Source organism: Hetaerina americana, unplaced genomic scaffold, assembly GCF_022747635.1.
Source record: "Hetaerina americana unplaced genomic scaffold, ioHetAmer1.1.p SCAF_4, whole genome shotgun sequence".
NCBI classification, from domain to species: Eukaryota; Metazoa; Arthropoda; class Insecta; order Odonata; family Calopterygidae; genus Hetaerina; species Hetaerina americana.
Window position 1 is genome coordinate 88,915,928 of NW_027286985.1, and position 23,278 is coordinate 88,939,205.

The 23,278-nt window shown below is 44.3% G+C and overlaps 1 protein-coding gene across 4 annotated transcripts in view; it reads left to right on the plus strand.

Moving 5' to 3' along the window:
* clu (clustered mitochondria protein homolog) overlaps positions 1 to 23,278 on the plus strand; it is a 159,481-nt gene that overhangs the window by 62,158 nt on the left and 74,045 nt on the right. Inside the window, exon 2 of one of the 4 annotated variants that reach the window (XM_071589766.1) lies at positions 12,019 to 12,098. The exons of 2 other annotated variants lie outside the window; for them this stretch is intronic. The gene's annotated coding sequence lies outside the window, so the exon portion shown is untranslated. Of the gene's footprint in view, positions 1 to 5,250; positions 5,340 to 12,018; positions 12,099 to 23,278 lie in introns of those variants that run through there. One more of the 4 variants, XM_071589767.1, reaches the window with a different exon arrangement.

The window sequence follows — 23,278 nt, forward strand, 5'->3', positions numbered from 1 at the left end:
ATGCAAGCGGATGAACACATTTAGTGGCGGTACTTGCGAAATCTTAATATCATTGAGACAATACTAAGGCGTAGTACATTGTTTTGTGATCTTTAGGTTTTCAGTAGTTTACTTCTCTCAGCTGTACTCTTGGGTAGAAGGAGTCATAGAAACGCAAGAATCGAGGACTCAGTTTTGGAAGGTATCCGTCTACCGGTTTTGATAGTCCACCAAAAACAAGTATTGTCAACCAAAATTGAAATGAGACACCTAGAGGAAAAATCTGATTGCGAAAAGAATGGGACTAGAATTGCCTAAGATGCATGCTACAGAGTTACTTTGCAAATTTTGTGAAAGATGGTAAACAACGAAATACCGAGGCTATGTGGAATCACTTCATTGCAACCGTGCGCTCAGTAGTCAAAAGTTTCATTCCAAGTTAATTTGTAAAAGATAGCACGGAACCTAAATGGTACAACGTGGATGTTAGAAAATCGTTAAGACGACAAAGGCTATGTCACGTCAAGATGAAAAATATAAGAAATAATATCTCTATCGATAAAAATAATTAGTTACTTGAGATTGTAAGGTATCTAGTACGATTGTCAAGAAGGAATTTCGGAAGCTTTAACTTAATTCAATAGGAAACATAAGCAAACAATTTGAAAGAGATTTCGAAAGTATTTTGGTCGTACCTCAGACAGATTCAGGGAAATAAGTCTACAGTTAATTCACTCAAAAACAGATGACAGCTTTAAGATTTCTTCTTTCTTTAAGAGAAGGACGGTAAGGATAAATTAAGCTTCTCACTGCCTCTTTTTAGACTGACTATATTAAATAATATTTCCTTAAACTATAAAAGGTTGAACCCTTTAAAACTGGAAGAAATATTATTTAATGTAGTCAGTCTAAGGAAGGAGACATTTAACCGTTAAATTTCGAGTGTTTTTTCCCATGGGTGATAAATTATCAGATTCGCTCAAGTTGTCCGACAGCGCTAGGGGTACTATGTAATGTAAATTTGAATGCAAACCAGTTGGATGTCTTGCCAACATATAGAGCTCGGGTAGATACTAATCATTGAATGAGTATCGTTAATTAGCTGTTTGTTGCATTGGTTACTCCAGGTATCTCTTAGGATGTTAATGTCATGGTTTAATTTAACATGCAGTTCACGTGTTATTCCATTTGTGCACATCATCATAATTAGGAAGCAACTTTACGGCGCTTTACTGGGAATATCGTTTTGTTCGCGCCTTATTTGGTTGACCCGAGTCCCTCAAAATATAGAAGGATTTTAATGAATTAATCACTGTTTATTTTACGCGTAAGTTTCTCGGAAGAGTGTTATTATTTGCTGTGAGGACTTATTGGTGTTAGGTCTTCATGGGATTGTCCAGCAGGGAGCAGAGTCCTCATGGTGCGAACGTCACCTCCGTGGGAAAATTATTTTGTTCATGTGCTCCGAGGCGCCGCGGTTCGTTCCCTGTGCGATGCGCTTATCCTTCCCGGAAGGGAAAGAGCGGACGCCTCTTTAAGCAATCTCCTCCGACCCCCCCCCCCCCGGCTCCCATCTGGTGGTTCAGAAGCCATCCCCCCGCCCCACCTTCGAAGCCGCAGCATCTCCATTCGCCCCCGCAAACGCGTCCCCGCCGCCAGAGGCCCCCGGCGGAGGCGCGGAACCTACCCCAACAAAACTGCGGACGCCGCGATCGACCAATACGAGCGGGGGAGGTCGTCACGTGCCCCCTACTCCCCCTCCTCCCTTTCCTCTCCTCCCCATTAGGAATTTCGGCAGCGGGAGGGCGCTCCTCCCTGATGCCCGAAGAAGCGAGGGTGGATCGGCGGGGGGTCGGATCAATATTCACTTCGGATTTCTTCACGATCCCCCTCCACGGCCTTGTCTGAATTCCTTTCCCCCTCCATTAAGACTCCGTGCCCCGACAGTCTCTCGAGCACTCCAGCTTTCGGTCTCGCTTCAATCCAACGTATTATCTAGTACCGCCTTCGTATTCGTCAGATTGCCAGTGTTGGCGGTCGACTTGATTCTGTTACTTCCCCTCCAAATATGCTCGTAGCATTTTTCCTTCAAGTCCTGAACGTGTCTGGCACCGCGACCTGGGGGACAATATCCCGTGCATGGGGCACAGCCGATCACGAAGGCGTTAAGGTGCATGCATCACCCTTTCCCCGCCGTCCCTCCCAACGAATAACCCTCAGCTAGAGCCGTGAAGTCCCCCTGCCACACACCTTCCCCAGTGGCTTGCGGGGTACTATGTAGATGTAAAGCCGCGCCACATCGAGTCTCCTCACGCGAAGGCCCCACCGAGGACTCGGCCACACTTGGTCATGTCCAGAGGTCGCTGCTTAATCCGTAGCCGACCAGTATGTACGCGGAGAAGAATGGACTGACTCGCGGAGGCATTTCCATTGGGGTGTCACGCGCCAAACGGAGGCACGATATCATATGAGGCAATCGTTAATTTTGCCTTGTACAAGTTATTTACACAATTTTATTTAAGAAGGGGACGCGGTAGTCCACTGGAAGGAGAGTTATATTGCTCATGAGCCCCTCATGAGCAAAGGGGCCCTGGTTCGATTCCAGGGGACCCCTTTCGGCAACCTCAGCTCTCCTGGGCACCCTCATCGCAAACTGTTTGTTTTTTTCGGGTAAAAGGTCTTTCTCTAAAACCGTAAACTAGTTCAGATATATGTCAAATGTTTAAATCTGTTTGGTGAATATGTATATATAGAAGAGTATGTAGTTTTGAGATGAAAATAATAAATTTTCTGTGTCTATTCCAGTATACTTTACATATACTATATTAGCATAACGGAGGTTACTTTCTGGACAGCCCTCGTATATCTAACGCTGAAAAACATCAAAGAGGAAATCTAATGCTAGTAATTGGAAGTCTTAATTCACGAAAGGAAACCATAAAGCTTTACACCGTATATTTCTGGAAAAGTTGTTGGGAGAGAGTGTTTTTGGTTGTGACCTATGGGCTGGCAACACCATTACCGCGAAGGGTTAAAAATAATAGCATAGATATTTTTGCACGTAAATGCTTATGGTGATGATTATTGTTATCAAAGATACCGTGATTCATTGATTGTTATTCCAACATTTTTGTACCTTGCAAGGCACCACAATGGTGTGTGGTAGGGAGTGATACACACTAGACTAATTTTTGCTCGATTTTTTTCTTCCTACCGCGGTCGGACAACGTTATTCTGATTCCATATTCCCATCCCAGGAAAAAAGCACATCTTCAATCTAGCTGTATTACACTTAATATCTCTAATTTTGTTGACATGATCTCGCCTACCGTAGTACGATGGGGGCAATAATAAATTCTCGAAACAATTGCTAAAAAGGAGGAAGGCTTCCGGAGGAAGTAATAATAGAGACGTTAATCTCTCCAATTTTATGAGTCTCTGTTCCTTAAAAGTAGTTTCTAGTTCTTTTTTTCTGTATTTCCAATAAGAGTTGGAGGGAAGTGTTGGTTTGACGGAATGATGGCATTGAGGGGATAGAAGTCGGGTGCCGTTTTCGGCGCTCTTGTGGGGAAGGCTGTCCGTCCTTCTCACTCCCTCGCCCCCATCGTCGTCCGCCGATCGACAACGCTGGGCGACGGTAGACTGCTTCGAAATCGTACGTTCGCGGATTAAGCCATGACGACACGGTACACATTGGTGTTGTGACGTCGAGGTCGGCATTTGTAATTGTGTCCAAGTTCCCTTTGACGCGTCTCGCGGATCGTTGATTTGCGCTGAAATTTAAAACTGATGGTGATGTTTGAAACCGTTTGAAGAGTAAAGGGAAGTGTAAGTGGATTGGGAGACGTTTGATTGGCGGGTCATGACTGTACGCACACGAGTGAGGGCAAATGGTGTGGGACAAGAAGTTAACCCTTGTTGCAGCAGTAACTGATCCGGCCCTTATAGTTATACCTCCCTTTAAAGCTCGGGAGTGCGGCGGGTGGTATCGGCAGGCGTATAGCGACCCGAGGGATGAAGGTCACTCCGAAATCCGTATCGCCGGATGGCGCTCTTGGGCGCGACGGTTGGCGTCCTCGGTGGATGAGGGCGCCCGTCACGGAGAGCTGGGCTGGCCGCCGTCTGGCTGGCTAGTTCACGGTACTCTCAAATTGACTGACCCAAATCCTAAGATCTGGCTCCATATTGATTAGATAACCTTGAAGTGACGTTCGGACAGTATTAGTGATTGTAACTTGTCTCCACTTCGCTGCCGTCTTCGAACAAATTGAGTTGCGATGCCCGCAAACCATCGTGACTGCGTCGCCCTCACAGTCTCGCTAAGCATCCTCAAATCAAAATTTTCGCTCTGTGCTCAAAAATATTCTCAACAATTCGCTCGGAAGTTGCGGACTATTAAATTGGCATGGAATGACTTGTTTGCGGCAGAAGTTGTTGGCGTTTATAATTGCTTTATTTTTCTCTCGCTCGCAGCTTTGTAAGATGCATCTGTCTCCGCGTTTTGAGAGAGATGGATTCGTATTGCGTTCTCTTTCTCCTGTTTCTATTAGGGTGTCATGAATTTTCCTTGCCCGATTCCTTTTTCTCTGTGAACGAGTTAACTTTTTAAGTGTCGTTTTATCATCCCTCTGCTTCAGTTATACGAGAAATTGTAATCATAGAAACACTCCGTAAAAGTCAACATCAGCAGTTATGTCTGCGATGATTGGCTGTTAGATGTTATTTTTCCGCGGCAAATCTCTCCGTCTCCTCTAAACGTATAGCTTTATAGTTCCCCTTCATTTATTAGGATGCGAAAGATCGATAATTATCACTTATGATCTCATGTTGAACCAAACGCAACAGCGGTGGGATTCACTGTATGAATTTATGCTCATTTAACTTATTAGGCCGCGTTCACGAATGTGATGGTTGCTGTTATCAGGGTAAATAAACTTCATAATATCGTCATTTAATTTTCATATCGAACCCATGTAGTCGCAATATTTGAGCTACCCCAAGTATTAATTACGTTCACACCCTAAATATTGGTTCTCAGGATCACCAACAAAATGATTGAAAGTAGGGCAAATGAAGGGGACGATCAGTTTGGGTTGAGGAAGGGTACGCGCTATGCCATTTCAGTAATGAGATCAGTTACAGAGAGAATATAGATTACAATCAAGACGTATTTCCTTTTTCGCAGATTTCGAAAAGGCTTTTGATAGAGTGAATTGAGAAAACCTAATGAGTATACCGCAGAAAATATGAATAGATTGGAAGGACAAGAGGCAAGTCCGCAATCTGTACGTGTCTCAGGCTGCTAAGGTGTGTGTGGGGGACTGAGAGTCTGTGTGGAAAGTGTTCAGAAGAGGTTTAAGGTAGGTTGCCCATTGTCACCGGTGCTGTTCAACGTGGAGGAAAGGATTAAAGAGGCATGGGAAGAACTGGTTATAGGAATGGAATTCGGGGGACTTTCCGAAAATCAATTAGGTTTACTGATACGGACTGCTCTAGAAGGTAATTTTATAGCGTGTAACTCACTCCCATTTTAAGATAAAAAAATTTCGTAAAAAGTAACTTATTCGGAATTGGCTTTATTTCGTATCGACTTCAATACGTCGCGCCTTCATATAAACTGGAGCATTTATGCATAAACACAGCTGCAAGTGAAGCATTTTAAATCTGGCAGTGGCGAGAAATAAGAATAGCGTGTCTAATGCATGAAACTAGTTCATCAAGTTGGTTATCATGAGTAATTTAGGTAATGGAGAAGGAGAGGAATAAGGAATTCACTGAAGGCTGAAAATATGAGCGAGAGGAACCTGGATTGGGGCGGTGGAGAACTGAATTGGTATTGAATTAGGTGTGAGGAAAAGATGAACAGTTGTAAACTATGGAGTGAGGAAGGCCGGAGTACCTGGAGCAGAGGGTCGAAGCAAGGGGAAGGAAGGGGGCGTGGGGGTGGAAGTCGTGGTGCGCACGTCGCCGCTTCTTCTTCGGGACCTGACCAACTAGTACTTGTCGACCTATATACGAAGGGTGGATGCCGCTCCTCCCCGTTTGGTGTGCGGAGGAACGAACTTCGAATCGCCGCTAGATTGACTGAATCCCAATCGAGTCAATCTAGCAGCGCTCCGCAACACGCGCCGGGCACGTGAGCGATCGGCGAGGAATTCGCGGAGGACGAGGTCCGCCCTCCCTCTTACGCCGCCTCGTGTGGCGACGCGGCCTCTGCAGCTGAGAGGGAGGTGTGGCGGCAGAGACGAGAGGGCGCGTATTGTTGCGGCGGAGGGAGAAAGGCGCCATAACAATACTTCTGGGGAGGGGGGGCGAAGGGACTGAAAGGGCGCGAAGTGGGGAACTGGCTCATGGGCTGGAAACAAGAAAGAGGGGCTAGGACCCGTCGAGATGTCACTCATAGCTCTCTCTTCGTGCAACTCCTGTGTGATCAGTCAGAGAGTCCAGCTAATGGGGTGCTCATTGATCTCTGATCGAAAGGCGTCGTTGTGTTCCATGGTCTTAGTCGTGACGTCCAGACACCTCCAGTGTGAGCACGGGTCGTCATCTAAAGCTGTCTCCCGTGTGAATCCTAGTCAGTGGGGTCTGCGGAGTGCATGTCATCAAAGTAATGAGTTGTCGGTAAATGCAAATTCAACTCCCATCCGAGAGGAAAGGAATGCTGTCTGTTATCTTGCTTCTGTTATCGAAAACAATTTAATCCAGATTGATTGTTCAACTACCACACAAAGTCGTTATTTCCCTTGGACTTTTAGTTTCTTATTTTACTTATTTTAGTACCCTGCAAGCCACCGCTAGGGTGTGCGGCAGGGGGTGAATACACACGAGACTAATTTTGACCCCAATATGACCCCACCGCAGTCGGACAATGTTATCCTGTTCCTTTATCCGATGAAGGTAATAATGCAAGTTCAATCAGATTTTTAGTGCTAAAGGCAAGAAAAAAATGGCAGATAAATCATGCAGCTTGTGAAGTGAGTGATGATTAATAAATGGCACTAGAAATCAATGGAGAAAATGTCAGTCTAGGTCCGTAGTCTCTCGAAATATTTTATTGAAATGTGTGGTTTTGGCAGGAAAGTAGTTAAAGAGGGGCACAATGAGTTTTTGTAGAATATTTTTGCTTGGATATTCCTGAACTAGAGGCATCCTGAAGGAGCGAGCGTTGCATGGATTTCGTTAATCAGAATTGGGGCCGAATTGGAGCCGAATATTCAAGAACGACTGCAATCATATCAGATTATCGGCCGATAATCATCATCGTCCGTTTACTCTTTTTTTTAGAAAAAAATATGAAATACTGGAAGTCAACCTCGTCTGCATGACGGTAGCAGCAATGGTGGGATAACAAGCGAAGCTTACAGCGCGGCATGAGCTTAGCCGACCGTAAAAGCCTTACGCAACCCAATCGCTTCGGCCCCAACTGTTCGTGAAGACCCACTTCTACAAGGTCGTATCGCATTGCTGTTTCTTAGAGGCGTACGTGCATCATCTCGCTCATTGGACAGTATTTCCTCGTGGACTATGGCGTGCGAATATTTGAGCGCCCTCATGGAAGGACGGTTGCCATGGCGACGACTAAGTTGAAGTGGAGGGAGGGAGCTCTCGGATTAGTAGGCTCGTCTCTGACGTCACAGCTCTCCCATCACCCCGTTGGGCGCCGTGTTGGAGGGGAGGGAGTGACGTAATCCCGGATGGGGGCGGGAGAGAAGACTGCTCCTCGCTCTTGCCGCGTGACGTCACCCTCTCCCTTTCTGCCCTGAACTCCAACCCCACCCCCCTTCCCGTCCGCCCAACTCCTTTACCCCTCTTTCCTCCGCCTCCGAAACGAATATCACTTTTCCCCCTCGCCAGCCACCCTATCGACTACTTCGACCCCCCCCCACCCCCTTTCCCACGGCAGATCGCCATCCCCTGGAGGAGCACACGTGCCGGCCGAGACTCGTGGTCTCGTCGTTCGACTCCTCTCGAAGAGTGCATTTAAATTTAACTCCCGCGCGCCCGCTGAAGAACGCGGCTCCCGTCCCCTCCTTAGTTAAGGCTTTCGTGCTGCAATGTTTGGTGAACGGGGTAGCCGAAAAAGTTCGAGTGGATCTCATCCATCGATAAATAATGATGCGGTGCTTTCAAAGGATTCGCGGTGGCCGTACACATTTCTGAAGAAGGACCCAGCACCGCGCGTGGCCACCGTGACTCTCGCAGCTGTTACTGCTGCCGTCTGTTCATTGCAAATGCTCCTGAGCGATGCAAGTACTTGAAATCTATCGATTAGAATGTCGGCATGCCGGAATTTGTATTAAGACATGTCAGCCTCTGCTTACATTACAATAAGGCAGGAAATGTGTAATTTTTAACCCTGTATGAGAGTCAGGGAAATAAATATTTCTGCGAGATGAAATAAAAGTGTGTTGATGCTATTCAGCCGGTGTAATCCTTCAGGCGCGCTTGTCGTTGACTATTTTTCCCGGTGTTTTGATTGAGCTAGTTCTGTGAATCATATCGATGACATAAATCGTTATATTTCGGTGGTGGCACTGCGTTATTATTGCAAATACGGTACCCAAGAGAGTGAATGTGACTCCTCTCGCGAGAAAACAAAGGGCGCTCTCCAAATTCTTATTCAAATTCCAAAGGTGTCCACACGCGTACGGACAAAGGTGGCCACAAGCCATCTCTCTTTATATAAAGTCGAAAATTCTTTTGAGCTTTTGTTTTTCAGAAATCTTGAAGGTCATTCCCCGGACTTCAGTTTTCTCAATTGAATTCCTCAGAATTACCTGCTCAGTTCAGTAGTCTTGGTTTTTCAGAATTATTTTGAAGTGTACCTTCATTTTTCTTCCGTCCGGCTGCGTACGATATCTGTTACTCTTGGGGAAGGGAATGCGCAGTTCGCACGTGATGCGGTTTACTCGATCACAGAAACTTGATGTCTCAGAATTGTATCTTCTCCCCCCTTTTGAAAGCACCAGAAGCAAGCGTCTCAAATTCTCAGCGCAGGATCGCGCGGTTTGAGAATGACTGGGGTTTCCCAAAGCGGTGACCTTTACGTCATCGCAGCTCTCCTCCATTGTTACCCGCGGCGGCTGTCGAGTCTCCTACGGCCTCTCCCCCGTCTCTCCCCGCCCCACCCGATATCTATTGTTCGGCGCAATCGGCTCCCCCCCCTCCTCTCTCTCTCTCTCCCCCCTCCCAGGTTTACACCTTTGGAAGGTGCAGTCACTAGCGGGGATCTCTGTGGCAGGGCTCTGTCGTTTTACCGCTGGTCATCCTATTCATGGCCCACTTACGAGGGTTATTCAATAAGGAGACAAATGCTCACATTTTATAACTATTCAATCAATATTTACCGTGTTTTCGGAGGTATTGGTTGGCAACCTTGAAATGAGCTCTGATCAGCCGTATATTATTTTATGTCAACATAATCTTTAGTTCACTATGGCATATCCACTCAAAGATTGCGCCTTAGAAGAGCGGCGCTCTCTCATTAGATTTTCATTCGCAGATGATGCAAAATTAAGTGAAATACTTTATTAAATGTTGATAGAATTGGGGAAAAGTTGTATGAACGGTGGAAATGTTTACATTTGGGTTGATCGGTTTAAAAGTGGCCGAACTATTGTGGGTGATAAACCCCAAAGTGGATGTCCAGTCAAAGTTTCTGGTCCCTCGTCAGAATCGAGGATGTATGGACTAATTCGCGAAGAATTACTGTTAAAATGATAGCAAGGGAAGTTCAAGGAAGTGTTGCAACTGCTCACAATATCATTCATAACAATTCGAAGTATAGAAAAATGTGTGCGAGATGGGTTCCCAGCCAACTTACTGATTCTCGTAAAGAATCGAGACTTTCCATTATTCAGGACTTAAATAAACGAAATTGATTTAAGGAGACGCTTTTTTTGAAAGAATATCTGCGACCAGTATATTAATAGAATGCGAAGAGGTCTGGATCCATCACTACGATCCTTTGGCCGAAGTATGGAGTACGAAACACACCAGCTCTCCAGTTCGCACAAAATTCAAGGTTCAATCCTCCGCGGAATAACTGCTACTGACCATCTTTTGGGACTCGCGGGGTCCAGTCTACTGCGATATCCTTGAAGATCAGCGAGCATCAATAGCCAGTACTAGTCTGAGATTCTGGAACAAACTTAAACCGGCTATCGGCAGAAAACGCCGTGGACTCTTGGCAAAAGGAGTCATTTTTCAGCACGAAACCTGCCCTTATACGGTCCAGCTGACCCAAGATAAGCATCAAGAATAGGGTTAGGAGGTCTTACCTCATCCTGCATGCAGTCCACATCATGCCTTTTTCTGTTTTTCACCTGTTTGGACCATTCAAAGACGCCTTACGTGGAAAAAGAATTGCCAACAACGAGGAAGTCAAGGAAGCGGTGCTAAAGTGGCTTCGGGGCAAACCGAAAAAATTCTTTGCCAAAGGAATTCGGAAGCTATAAGAAAGATGGGAAAAATACATAATTTTTGGGGCGATCATTTTAAAAAAGAGCCCAAACTTAATATGAATCCAATGAACCGTTTTTGATTTAGAGTCATTTGTCTCTTTACTTATTGAATGACCCTCGTACTTTGAAGATATTAGGGTTCGCGGTATACGACACATTTTCTCCCTTTTGTGTATTATTTTTTTAAACCGTGCGTGTCTCTCGTGATTGAGAGCTTTCGAACGCATAAATACGGAAAGCCATGTTTACAAATGGCGATTCCAAATCTCCGACTGACGTGTGCCCCCTTCAGTTGTCATAAACTTATTCCATTGTTCCGTCGGGTATATTTGAAAACAAAGTATGGAGGCGGCGGAGGATTGAAAGTAAATTTCTTTCAATACTCTCCGCGAGAAAACCTTGTCGAGTATTGATGGGAATCCACTGTTGAAATCCGCACTCCAGCCTTCGAGATTTCAAAAACTTGTGTGTTTGGGGGCGGGGGCCATGAGTTATACATGTCCATGTGATGGTGGAGTTTCCCCTTCTTATTTCTCACTTCTGCGAGACCAGTCTTGTTTTGGTGCAGCTATATCGCGTGGGTATATGTGTGTCGTATAATTATTTGCATGCATGTAGATTTGCATTTGGTTTTATTCTCTCTTACGGGTGTTGACCAAACACCCCCCGCCGCACGCCCTTGCGGCGGCTTGCGGGGTATTGTGTAGATGACATATAAAGAGTAGAACTGTTACCACTTTAATCTGCGTATTTGGACGCTTGCCAAAAGAATGAACTGGGTGAAGAAAAATGATAAGGTTCACGAATGAGTTCGCTGAATTATTTTGATGATAGTAATTTCCGTGCTTAAGTGTTTCTTCGTGAGAATATTGGAAACTTATGAAATGGAATCAATGGGCAGTCACTTCTACTTTGTAGCAACGACCCGAATGTTTGGCACTAAGAGTGCCATTCTATACATATTTTTTTAAAAATGACAGGCTGAGGTGTCGAAAGTGTTTCTTCCAAGCTCAAAGATATCTTCCATGGAGTGGCTAGATTTGAATACGTACTATATGTATTGTTTAATTTTGTAGATTTAATAAAAAACCGTTTCGGACCGTGCAAAATAACGTTAATTGAATTGTATTGCTATTTTATCACACTTAACATTGATGTGATTTTGAACCAGTGAACCAGCACACGAACATTGTTGCCAATGGTTCCGTTGAGAATATATGTGAGCAAATATTCTTGCTTCTGGGTAAAAATTTATTCGCCTTGACGGGGATTCTTACCCGGATTTTACTTTGAATTTTTTTGGATTTTATTGCACATTTAGCGGATGAATCCGTTAAATGTTACTGTTACAGCATCTCCTGTGAATTATTTGGCTTTGTTAGAAGTTGTAGCGTTATCCGAATGGTAATTTTTTAACATTTCTTATGTATTTTAATTAGTTATGTTTTCATGACTGGTAAATTGTGATCTAAGATTGAATGAACTATTATTAATTATTATTGTGATAATTATTTTATGTGCATACTAATTGTATATAATGAGACTGTTTTTAAAATGAAAATGTTCTTAATTTCAGGTAAGGGAAATCCGTTCACCGCCTTGGCAATTAATAAGCGGTGAAAAGGTCTCCATCTGAGAACTCTTGTAGAGTGGCCGGTGAGTACGATTTATCCGGCCCCGTTGGCTTCCGGGACTCTCTCGTGCCTTCTCTCTCCTCTGCTTCCCTCCTTCCCGCCACCGCGTTCGTTTGAGCGACGCCGCTGCAGGCGCGCGTCGCCAGAAGCACGACCCCACGTCGGTCCGGGTACCGGTCGCGTGCCGGACTCCTCAGCGGCTGGCACACTCTCTCCCTCTCACCAGAGGTCACTGCCTCTGCGAAGAGTTCGACCCCTTTCGTCCGCCTCCCCCTCGGCACCGCCCCCTTCCGCAGCGGTCCACTCCACTTCCGTCTCCCCCGGTTGACCTCCCAACCCCCTTGTGATCGATTCACTCCCACCAGACTCGTCGCCCACCAACCCCCTGCCATCGACCTTCCCCTCGCGAGTGGAGCGCCCCCGCGTCGGCGCATCCAGAACGTCGCGATCCCATTGAGCGGGGAGCATTTGGAGGCGCCGATGCGGATTGTTCAGTTGTCGAGATGGAATTCGCGGTCAACCTATTGTGTCCACTGGAAATGATTTGGCCAGGCGAGCGCCGTTGACGGCTGGCTGGGTGGGTGGCAGGCTGGATGGATGCAAAAAACTAGTAATAGGTGATGGATGATCGACGCAATAAGTGCAGAATAGACTTGAATCAGAGGTGTTCGTGTTCATAGAAAGTAATATGATTGGAGTAGGCCTGCGCGCGGGTTAAGGGCCGGCATGGTATCCCTCACGCTCACCCCATACTGTGGAATTTTCTGGAATCGAGGTAGAAATATAATGCGTGTGTAAATGCTGATTTTATGGTTAGCGTTTCAGTTTGGTATTTGAGCTGATTGTGTAATTTATTAGCAAACCATGGTTAGAGTGGTCAGTCCGCGTAATGCTATTTAGAGCAAAGCAGTGTTTGCCATCTTCTCCTTTCCAATACTCGGAAGTCGAATTTGAATTAAGATATGAAGCCTGTTTTATTTACAATATCAAAATTATCATATCCCATCGCCCTTGACAGTTAAAGATATTCATTTTCGTAATTGGAGTATTGCGTGTAACTTTTGTGTTCAATTTATCAACGCTAATGCCTATTTAATTCAAAAATTTGTGGGCTGTGGCTTTAATATTTCTAAAATATTAATTTATAACAAAAATCGCGTTTAAACGCTCTGGACTCATCAGGAATCCTGACGTGGAATAAATAAATGAAGAGTTCGATGGCCTTAATCCGTATTCCGTGAGACGCCTTCCTGTGAAATCTTAACCAGCTCGTCGGCGTGTAGACACCGCCGTACGTACGTAAAGTATTGCACACAGTCTTCGTGGTCAGTTGTTCGCCCTGGAGAGTGAGTTTTCGCCGGGATGAGGGTAGTCCTCGTGTGGCGCACTTGCTCCGTCGCTGCCGGTGATGAGCGAAATAATGATTTCAGACAAAAGGTCACTTCATGGAAACCATCTGGCAGCTGGGCATCCTTTTTTCGCACACGATTTGTGCGTGATCACTTTGGCCATTAATTGTGAATCTATTTGCAACGCCTGAAGCAAATTGTTGGAGCATGAATGAACTTTCTAGGAATATGATGGAATTTGAAATAATAAAATGAAAAGATCACAAGTATGCAAAATGACTTAATTTTGTTGAAACATAACATAAACGGGAATATTAACTTCTTAAAATGTACCTCCGGGATAGTTTCGATTCAATTAGTACTCGTAGAATGTCGCGATATTTTATTGACAAAAAACCACGTCGAATGTGTAAATGAATATTTCAGAGGGTGTCATTGCAATCCACGCGTCATGATCCACTTATTTTTTTTTTGTCCACGGGTAGAATACCAGAAAAATAACATCAGTGCTTAGTGGAGATACGTGCATAGATATCGTAAAGGCGCTCGCCAGTTTCAAAGAGTTCGTATGGATATTCAAGGTTTCAGGGCGTGCGATGTTTTACCCCATCGTGAGGATGCCTTCTGGGTGCTCGAGAATCAGGCCTCGAGTGTGTGTGAAAGAGAGAGAAAAATAAAGAAAGAAAGCGGGGGTGAGACCCTAATGTCAGTACTGCAGATAACATTCTTCGTTGGTCGATTGGTCCCTTTTAATTGGGGAGATTAGCGCTATTGATTTTGTCTCGTTTCGGAAATATGATTTCGTCTCAGAAGAGGATGGCACTGGAGGTCACATGGGTCGGATCGGCAGAGGGTCCCTCCCGCCATCTCGTTGGCCAATATTTTCAGAGGCAGTTCCTCGGACCGCAAGGTCCTGCAGGACGCACTAAAAATTTGCAAACGCGCATAGCGTGGATATGTTACCTCAGATCTAGTGAATTGTTTCAGTGTAACTATTGCTGAGCGTCTTAGATCCATCCAAGATGAATTATTGAAAGCCCTAGAATACATACTAGAATGATTGATTTTGTTTGCTATTGATAATAATAATTGTTCGAGGGAATAATCATTGATTTAAAGATTGAGTTTGTAAATTTGCTAATCGGCTGCCCAGTAGTTCTGATTTAAGAGTAACAGGTGGAAATTTTTTAGTTTTAAATATTTGCAGTTGGGTTTCTCAGAGTACAATAAACGACAGCGGAAGGCTTTTCGTGGGAAAAACAAGTTGAAATATAAAAATGAGTAATCGTCTTTTTCCTTCATTATTGGAAATGCTGTCGATTGCATTCTTTCGCAGTTTGAAGAAAAAGATAATTATTTTTCCAATTGCCATCTGTTAGGGATCGTGCCATTGTGCCTCATGGCGTCGGTACCGCATTCTTGGCTGGTATTGGGAGAGCGGCTGCAGCGCGACCGGATTGTGCGTGCCGTCACCCTTTTGGATCACCGATTCAGGGATCCCTGATTGCGTCCCTCTTTCCCTGGCAAACCGTGGGGACCGAGAAAGCATCGTGGGGAGCTGGTGGGGTGGGCGTGCCTCCACCGATGGGGAGACGAGGGAATCGATGGGGGCCTTTGGTCTACGAGGGAGGGCACCTCTACTCGCCGCGCGGCCTCCCACCCCTCCTGTTGGGGGCCGGAGTTTTCCAACATGTGAATTGAAATTATGCGTGCGATTGTCGTGAGGGGGAATTAATCGGGTATATACAGCCATCGAGTATATTCTGTACTTGTAAGTTCGTGATATTTTCATCAATTTCATGTAAAAAAAATACCGTAATGAACATGGAAATCGAAACATATAGTCGATTTAATGTTCTCCTGCATTAAAAATTTAAACACTAAGCGTTGCCTCTCAATGTTTATTTTGATAAAAAATTTCAAAATTTGACATTTTGTGATCTTTCTGGTCATGCCGTGATTTCGATTAGATTTCGAATTGATTATGTCGTATAGTAGCTCGTCAATTTCTTGCTAGTCGGTGCTTTTCCCGAAGTAAGATTCATTAAAAAATATTGAGTTGTGGGAAAGTGATGCTAAATTCTTATTAGTATGTCAACAAAAGTAGTATCTTGAAAATAAGTTCAATTGCGAGATCAAAATGGCATGTGTAGCATAGATCTTGAATTGGTGAGTTCTCTTAACTTGGCTTTGAAAAAGATTGAGCTCTTCGGGAACTCGAGCGATTACTCGTGCAAAATACAATTCATGATTGAATATTTCGCTTGAAAACGGAGATTCTGTTTAAATACCCAATGAATTTTTTGCTTAATAAATTAAGTTCTTCCTTAAATACTTAAGGCAATATAAAGAGTTTATGTCAATGCAACAATTTCAGAGTGTAAAAATCATTCGCCTTGACTGGGATTCGAACCCAGATCCCTCAATATCCGGTCGAGTGCTTTAGCCACTTAAGCTACCGACCTCGTATCGTAGTCGTGCGCATTGTTGCATTGAAATGCACATTAGCGGATGACTCCGTTAAAAGTTACTGTTGCGGCATCTCCCGCAGTTTCTTTGGAATTTGTCAAAGTGAAAACACCATAATTGTTTAAAGTTGCCTTTAACCTCGTGGACTGTGGCGCCTCGCGCACGACTACGAATGCCTGTGACATTGTATGTACGGTATTTCGTCACAACATCTTGTTCCTTTAAAAGCCCCAAAATTTCAGAGTTTAAGAGGACGCCTCGGTAGCTTAAGTGGCTAAAGCACTCGACCGGATATTGAGGGATCTGGGTTCGAATCCCAGTCAAGGCGAATGATTTTTACACTTTGAAATTGTTGCATTGAAATGCACATTAGCGGATGACTCCGTTAAAAGTTACTGTTGCGGCATCTCCCGCAGTTTTTTTGGAAAGAGTTTATGTTCCCAAAAAACAACATAAAATGTTACTTAATACTTGTGTGCCCCACCAAAAGAGAAGTATCATTGATTAAGATTGTCTAATTTGTGGATTACGTGTTTTATGAAAAGATCTTCGACGCATCGCCGGAAACAGCCAATACTCGACATGTGATTTCCATCCAGATATTCAATATTTTGTGAATGAGGCCCATGACGTTTTGCCCCAGAACAGCTGAAAAAATGTCCTTTGAAAGTACAGGTATGTTATTGTCAACGGTTTTTGTGCGCTTCCCACTCCCCCCTCTTGGGGCGTGAACATTTGCATCATCCAAGTGCCCGCGACGGGGGATTCAATTCCCTCAACTCCTTTCCTTCCGCCCCCCCCCCCCCGACATCCAGCCGCCCCAAGAGGACCAACGCTCCCACCTTTTTGAGAGCACTCAAGTTTCTGAACGCAACTTGCTTGGGGATGACGCGTTGCATAGAAACCTGGGTCTCGTTGTAATTAAATGTATGGAAATACCAAGTATGCATGTATGTGACGAAATTTGTAAGTTTTAAAAGGAAGACTGTGCTAGGGACATATGGAGTGAGGTGTTCGGGAGGGAAATGTCTGAAAGAGAACTTCTACTTGGGGTGTTTATGTACAGAGGTAGGGCAAATCAATAGTGGCCGTAATCGTGGTTACTATATGTATTCAAGCCCGACTAACCGTGAACCTACCAACCAACCACCTTCACCACCAACCGTGTGCTCTTCCATCGAATGTGATTCTTTCCCTTGTCCCTGTATTTATCTATATCCGCGTGAATATTTTCTCCTCGTCTGGCGGGTTTTTGTGTCTCAATGTGTACAATGTGGTCAGTACAGCTCATTTCTTTCTTCTCGCATCTAAACGCTCTGGACCTACTCCTCGCGACTGCTTTCCCTGTTATCTCTTCCCCTTGTCTTCGCCCGAGCGCCATCTGTAGACCAAAGTATCGAGGAACATGGTTAGATAAACCCCCTCAGATTTTCTTGGCAATTACTTTTCCTCGATAGCTCAAGCGATTCAGAGCATCGAGCTGGCAAGTCGAAGATCTGTGGTTAATTCTGGGTCAAGGGAATTTTTATCTGCTTGCGATGCGTACCCTTCCAACTTCCCCACTGTTCCTTTTTTCGTATGTCTATACGGAGATAGATATAGGGAAAAGCGGTGGAAACCCTTGCACAGGGCGAAGAAATGGCTAGCGGAGGTGGAAGGGTGGGTGCAGATTCCGTACAGAAACAAATCGACGAACGGGATTTAATGTGGGTGCCTATCCCTTCTCTGTCTGTATTTATGTGAATGAATACATGTTCGACATGTGGCGGGTTTTCATGTTCTAATGTGTGTGTTTCTGTGTATGTATGTATGTGTATATATATGTATATATATATATATGTATATATATATGTATATATATATACATATATATATATATATATATATATATATATATATATATATATATACATATATATATACATATATATATTTATGTATGTATAAATGTATATATGTATATATGTATGTATGTATGTATATATGTATATATATATGTAAGTGTATATATATATATATATATATATATATATATAATATCTTCGAAATGGAACGCTCTTCGGCGACACACAAATATATAAAAACACAGATGTAGATTTTTAGAATATAGAGACACAAAGAAAGGACACTCACAATTTGTTATTTTACGTTTCGACAGCACGGCTGTCGTCTTCAGAATGGCGTTCTCGGGGAAGAGCGGAGAGGATGTGCGGGGGAGAGGTGGGGGAAGGAGAGGTAAAGGGACCAATAGGAAATGAGCAAGGGGGTGGGGGGATATGTAGGCAGCCAATTGATGCATTCAGTGGGCTTGGTTCAGCCCGGGCGGTTTGAATGATTGGGCCACCCAGATATGCGCCATCTCGCGGGTTCTCACCTCTATTATACTCGCAGATTTGGGAAGGATTTCAATCACCGAAACAGAGAAGCAGTCGTCAAAAGATTGGTTGTGGGAAGCGGTGTGAGTAGGGATGGGATAATTAAGAAAGGTGGGAGATTTGGTGGAATATCGGTGGTTATTCATGCGGAGGGAAAGTGCGGTCGTGCATTCGCCCACGTAGAAGGCAGGGCAGAAGTTACAGGAGAGGCGATATATAAAATTTTTTGAGGTACAGGTGGCGAGTGTTTGTGAGTTGGTACTGAGTGAGGGGGAGGGTCTTAAAAGATGACAGCATTTGCAGCGTGGGCGGTTGCATGGTGCGGATAGGGGCGGGGGAGAGACGGGGGTGCTTGAAGTTGGATTTGTGGACTTAAAGATGTCTCGCAGGTTTGACGGGCGTTTAAACGAAACAGAGGGACAGTGTGGGAATAAAAGTGATGTGGACTGAGTGTTATTGATAATTGGGAAGAGGTCACGGATTAGATGTTTAATTTTGTGTGTTCCGGGGAAGAAAGTGGTGATAAGATTAGGGCATTTTGGGCGGTTTGGTTTGGGGAGGGGAGTGTATTGGGTTGCCGGTTTGAGGATTTTACTGTTTAGCAGTTTTTCAGGGTACCCACATTTTGTGAGGGATTCATGCAGCTGGTCCAAGTATTTCTGTTGGGAGGGGGTGTTGTTGCAGAGACGGAAGCCACGGATAGAGAGTGAGAATGGGATGGAGCGCTTTGTGTGAGGAGGATGGCAGCTGTCGAAATGAAGATATTGTTGCTTATTGGTTGGTTTAATGTGGACTGAAGTGTGAAACGTATTGTTTTGGAGGTGAATATCGATATCTAGGAAGGTAATATTTGAGTCGGATATAGAAGAAGTGAATGATACTGAGGAGGAGGAGTTGAGAGAGGAAGTGAAAGAGGATAAAGTTTCGCGTCCGTGGGACCAAAGGAGGAAAATATCATCGATATAGCGGGCCCAGAAAAGTGGTTTTAGGGTTTGTTGTTGCAGAAAGTCGTGTTCTAGTTTACCCATAAAAAGATTGGCGTATGCAGGAGCCATACGCGTGCCCATTGCAGTGCCTTTTATTTGTAAATATATTTTGTCATTGAATTGAAAAGCATTTTTGGTAAGAACGATTTGGCTCAATTCGAGGAGGAAATCTGTGGATGGGGTGTGTGGTGTGGATCGTAGGGAGAGGTAATGTTTCAGGGCTTCTAAGCCTTCTTTGTGGGGAATGGAGGTGTACAGAGAAGTGACGTCTATCGTGGCCATGAGAATGGTTGTGTTGTGCGGAATTGGGATTGAGTGTAGACGTTCCAGAAAGTGGTGCGAGTCTAGTCGAGTGCGAGTCGAGTATATAATATATATATATATATATATATATTATATATATATTATATATATATTATATATATATATATATATATATATATATATATATATATATATATACCTTGACGTGGTGGAAGGGCTTGTGCGTTCCGATGACCCCTAGAGCTGTGCTGGCGGGAGTAATAAAAATTGCTCCTGGTAGGGTCACCCATGCCAGATAGGTCGAAGGTTAGGAGCCAGACGAAAGGTAGTCCACGCAGCGTCTGTTCCTCAGTGAGGCGGCTGCAATGGCGTCTGACCCCAGTGGGGCGGCCAGTAAGTGATGGTGTCACGTTAAAAACACTATTGAGGAAGGCAACGGGAAACCACCTCAATTATCATTCCCAAGAAAAATATGATGGACAATAGAGATATTTTGAGTCCTGGCAACCACGGGGCTCGGCCCAATCGGCCGTGTGTCGTGCCCGCGGCAGCGGGGGAGGCAAGGCTTCCGCGGTCGTCATCCCACGAAACACTTGCAAGGGAAAACCAGCAGCAGCAGGACAGAAGACGCAGGAGAAGAAGACCAAATTAGTTAGAATAGGAACGTGGAATGTTAGGACAACGATGAGGACAGGAAACTAGAGAATATGAAGCGAGAGATGGAAAGGAGAAGTATAGATATTTTAGGTCTATGCGAGGTGAGATGGAAGGATAGCGGGGATTACTGGAGTGATAATTATAGAATAATATACAGCGACGGGGACGAGAGCCAACGAGGGGTTGCCATAGTATTAAATGAAGAGGTAGGAAGAAGCGTAGTCAACATAGAGCAGGTAACGGATAGAATACTACTAGTGGAGATAAACAGCAGCAACCATAAGGAAGAAGAGGTCGATAGGATATACGATCAGTTAGAGGACATGATCGCGTGTGTTCCTGCAGGGAAACATTTGATAGTGATGGGGGATTGGAATGCGACGGTAGGCGAAGGAAGAGATGGTGACGAGGTCGGGGACTACGGTTTAGGCACGAGGAATGACCGCGGGGAGAAAGCAGTTGAGTTCTGCAGGAGACAGGGGTTAGTCATCACCAACACTTGGTTTGGACACCAAAAAAGACGCAGGTATATATGGAAAATGCCAGGTGACTCAGAAAGGTATCAGCTAGATTATATCCTGGTTAAACACAGGTTTAGGAACAGTGTGATGAATTCGCACAGCTTCCCGGGAGTGGATGCGGACTCTGACCACAATTTAGTTGTTATAAAATGTAGCGTACGTTTCAAAAAGATAAGGCCAGGGCGGCGAGTTAGAAAATGGAATGTAGAAGCATTAAATGGGTTGACAAGGAAGGAATACAATCAGGCGGTAGAGAAAATCATGGAGGATGGTAAAGGGCTTAGTACTATCGAAGAAAAATGGGAAATGATCAAGAAAGGGTTGTCTAAAGCCGCAAAAGACACTATTGGAACCGTTAACGCTAAAAGGACTAGGAAACCATGGATCACGGATGAGATGATTACAAAGATGGATGAGCGGCGAAAATGGAAGAATATAAATACAGAATTAGGCAAAATGAAGTACAAAGAATTGAACAATAAATTGAGGTGGGCAACAAATAAAGCAAAAGAAGCATGGTGGAAGACGTAGTGCCAGGATATGGAAAGTCTGCAGAGGAAGGGTGAAATCGGTGCGCTGTACAGCAAAGTTAAATCGTTATCGGGAAGTAAGAAAGGAAGAGATATGCTAACAGTTAGAGATAAGGCGGGTAAGGTAATAGTTGACGCAGGAAAGATCCAAGAGAGATGGAAGGAGTATATAGAAGAGCTGTATAGTAAGGAACTCAGACCAACAAAGTTAGACATTGAAAAAGAAAATGACGTAGAGGAAGACAGCTTAGGTCCAGGCATACTAGACAATGAGATAGAAAGGGCATTAAGGGAGATGAAACTAAATAAGGCCGTGGGGGTAGATAACATTCCCGTGGAACTTTTGAAATGCTTAGGAAAATGTGGGAGGAAGAGGCTATATGGGCTGATCCGTAGTATTTATGAGGAGGGAATCTGGCCGGAAGACTTTGTGAGATCGGTTTTAGTTCCTATTCCGAAAAAGGTAAAGGCCACGTCATGTGAGGACTATAGGACAATTAGTTTGATATCCCACGCAGCTAAAGTTGTTCTCAGGATCATAAGCAAAAGGATAGAGAGTAGGGCAAATGATTACTTAGGGGATGATCAGTTTGGGTTTAGGAAGGGGAGAGGTACGCGTGATGCCATTGCAGTAATGAGATTATTAATCGAGAGGAATATAGAACACAATCAGCAGGTATTTGCCTGTTTCGTAAATTTCGAAAAAGCGTTTGATAGAGTGAATTGGGAAAAACTAATGAGTATATTGCAGAAAATAGGAATAGATTGGAGGGAAAGGAGGCTAATCCGCAACCTGTACATGTCTCAGACTGCTCAGGTGCGGGTGGGAAACGGGGAGTCAGGATGGGCAGTGTTAGGAAGGGGTGTAAGGCAGGGTTGCCTGTTATCACCGTTGCTGTTCAACCTGTATGCAGAGGAAATGATCAAAGAGGCATGGGAAGAACTCGAGGTAGAAATGAAAGTGGGCGGGGAATTCGTAAAATCAGTTAGGTTTGCTGATGACCAAGCTTTAGTTTGTCAGTCAGCCAAGGGGCTGCAAGCATTGCTGAGTGAATTGGAAATTCAGTGCGACAGGTATGGGATGAGAATCAATATTAATAAAACAAAGGTTATGCGATTTTCTAGAAAGAAAAAGGCCAAGCTTAACATTAAAATAGGAGGGCAAAAACTAGAGCAGGTAGAACAGTTTACGTATCTCGGTAGTGTTTTGGACCCACACGGTCTAAGTATTAGGGACGTAAGGAGAAGAATTGCGCTAGGCAAAGAGGCTTTCACAAGGAGGAGGGAGTTGATGACAGGGACTTTGAGTAAGGATGTTAAGAAAAGACTCGTAAAAACTTTGATATGGAGCGTAGCTATGCACGGCGCGGAAACGTGGTCATTGAAGCAGGAGGATAAACGTAGGCTGGAGGCTTTTGAAATGTGGGTGTGGAGAAGAATGGAGAAGGTAAAATGGATAGAGAAGAAAACAAATGAGGAAGTACTCGGTATGGTGGGCGAAGAGAGGGGTTTGTTGGGAGCAATCCTATGGAGGCAGGAAAAGTGGATGAAGGGGGTGTTGACCGGCAGTGGGATGTTGAAGACTGTGATAGAGGGTAGAATGTTGGGCAAAAGAGGAAAGGGAAGGAACAGGATAGGGATGTTGGACGGGATGAAGGGAGGAAGAAAGTACTCAGAGATGAAGAGGGACCTGATATAGAGTAGGATGATGGATTTTGTGTTTTAATAGGAGTAATAAAATATTTGTTTGGTAGTTGTGTCCATCCAAAAACCTACCTTAACCGGTAGATTACCTTAAAAAAAAAATATATATATATATATATTTATGAATGTATATATATATATATATATATATATATATATACATACACATACATTACATACATGCACAGACACACCGAAATTTCCGTTGGCCCAATCATCTTCCTCTGCGGACAGAAGGAACTTTCTTTCAGTTGAGAGGTCCATTGAGGTACTATCCTTGGAGTGGGCAGGGTGCTTGAATTTGGAGAGACCCCCGCATTCCCCGAGGAGGCCGCAACGGAGCTCTG